This window comes from Rhinopithecus roxellana, chromosome 3 (assembly GCF_007565055.1).
Source record: "Rhinopithecus roxellana isolate Shanxi Qingling chromosome 3, ASM756505v1, whole genome shotgun sequence".
NCBI lineage: Eukaryota > Metazoa > Chordata > Mammalia > Primates > Cercopithecidae > Rhinopithecus > Rhinopithecus roxellana.
The window spans coordinates 147,806,367-147,808,784 of record NC_044551.1 but is presented as its reverse complement, the minus strand read 5'-3'; the positions used below and the strand labels follow the sequence as shown (position 1 = coordinate 147,808,784).

General features: G+C 38.1%; 1 non-coding gene across 1 annotated transcript; it reads right to left on the bottom strand.

The window, feature by feature from the left end:
• Window positions 1–293: 293 nt before the first annotated feature.
• On the bottom strand, window positions 294–403 carry LOC115896615. Its single transcript, XR_004056532.1, has one exon. It is a non-coding gene; the product is annotated as a U6 spliceosomal RNA (small nuclear RNA).
• Window positions 404–2,418: the final 2,015 nt, after the last annotated feature.

Here is a 2,418-nt window from a genome sequence, read left to right as displayed (position 1 = left end):
AGTAATAATTTGAAAGGAATCCTTTTTGTTGTTGTTGTTGTTGTTTTGAGCTGTAGGTCTCAACAGTGGGCTTAAAATATTCAGCATACCATGCTATAAACAGATGTGCTGTCAGCCAAGCTTTGTAGTTCCATTTCTAGAGCACACCAAGAGTAGATTTAACATAATTCCTAAGGGCCCTAGGATTTTTGGAGTGGTACATGAACATTGGCTTCAACTTAAAATCACCATCTGCATTAGCCTCTAGCAAGAGAATCAGTCTGTCCTTTGAAGTTTTTGTTTGTTCGTTCGTTTGTCTTATGGAATGCTTCACTAATTTGCATGTCATCCTTGTGCAGGGGCCATGCTAATCTTCTCTGTATCATCCCAGTTTTTTTAGTATATGTGCTGCCAAAGTCAGCACCCTTTGAAGTTTCGAAGCCAGCACTGTCTTTTTCTCTGTAGCTGTAAAGGTCCTAGATAACATCTTCTTCCAATATAACATTTCTCCCCCCCCTGAAAATCTGTTGTAATGATTGCCACCTTTCATCAATTATCTTAAGTAGATCTTCTGGACAACTTGCTGCAGCTTCTGCATCAGCACTTGCTGCTTCCCCTTACACTTTTATGTTCTGGAGATGGCTTCTTTTCTTAGACCTAATGAATCAGCCTCTGCTAGCTTCCAACTTTTCTTCTGCAGCTTTCTTCCCTATCTCAGCCTTCACAGACTTGAACAGTTAGGGCCTTTGCTTGGATTAGGCTTTGGATAAAAGAATATGTGGCTGGTTTGATCTTCTACCCAGACCAGTAAAACTCACTCCATATCAGCAATAAAGTTGTTTTACTTTCTTAGCATTGTGTATTCACTGGAGTACACTTTTAATTTCCTCCAAGAACTCTTCCTTTGCATTCAGAACTTGGCTGTTTGCCACAAGACATCTAGCTTTTGGTCTATACAGACTTTCAAAATGCCTTCCTCACTAACTATAATTATTTCTGACATTTGATTTAAAGTGAGAGGCTGGGTGCAGTGGTTCACGCCTGTAATCCCAGCACTTTGGGAGGCTGAGGTGGGCAGATCACCTGAGGTCAGGAATTCGAGACTGGCCTGGCCAACATGATGAAACCCCATCTCTACTGAAAATACAAAAATTAGCCAATGTGGTCACAAGCATCTGTAGTCCCAGCTACCTGGGAGGCTGAGGCAGGATAATCTCTGGAACCTGGGAGGCAGAGGTTGCAGTGAACCGAGATCATGCCACTGCACTCCAGCCTGGGCGACAGAGCAAGACTCCATCTCAAAAAAAAAAAAAAAAAAAAAATCTATATATCTATATCTATATATCAACATAAATAGATATAGATATAAATATATATCTATATAAATATAGATATATATTTAACATATTGTGAGAATTACCAAAATGTAACACAGAGACACAAAGTGAGCAAATGCTATTGGAAAAATGGTACCAATAAATTTACTTGATGCAGGGTTGCCACAAACCTCCAATTTGTAAAAAGCACAGTACTCACAGAGTGCAATTAAGCAAGGTATGCCTGTATTCGAAAGTGGACTTGAATTCATTGTAAATGTATATTGCAAATTCTAGGGCAACCACTTTAAAGATTTTAAGAAGATGCATAAGTGACCAGGTGCACTGAATCACACCTGTAATCCCGACACTTTGAGAAGTGGAGGGAGAAGGACTGCTTGAGCCCAGGAGTTCAAGACCAGTTTGGGCAACATAGCGAGACCCTGTCTCTACAAAAAAATTAAAAATTAGCCAGGCACAGTGGTGTGCGCCTATAGTCTAAGCCATTCTGGAGGCTGGAGCAGGAGAATTACTTGAGCCCAGGAGTTTGAGGCTGCAGTGAGCCGTGATCATACCACGGCACTCCAGCCTCGGCTACAGAGTGAGACTTCACCTTAAAAAAAAAAAAATGAAGTGGCATAATTGATATACTAAGAATGAAGACTAAATGGAATAATATGTTATAATATCATTCTATAATATATGATATATAATATATCATATATAAATCATTATATAACTACATCATAATAAAATGCTCCATTAATACCTCAAAAGTCAGAAGAAGTATGGAAGACAAAAATCGGAACAAATAGCAAGGGCAACAAATAAAAAATAGTCACAAATATCACAGATATTAATCCAATAATATTAGTAATCACTTTAAATGTCAGCTGTCTAAATACTCCAATTAAAAGACAGATTTCCAGAGTGGATCAAAAAATAAGACCCAGCTATATATTGTCTACAAGAAACGCTTTTAAAATATAGACACATATAGATTAAAAGTAAAGGGATGGAGAAAGATATACTATGCTACCACTAATCAAAAGATAGTGAGGGCTGGTTGGAGTGCAGTGCTATTTAAAACTAATTGATCATAACTGGTTATAGATTTCTTTGT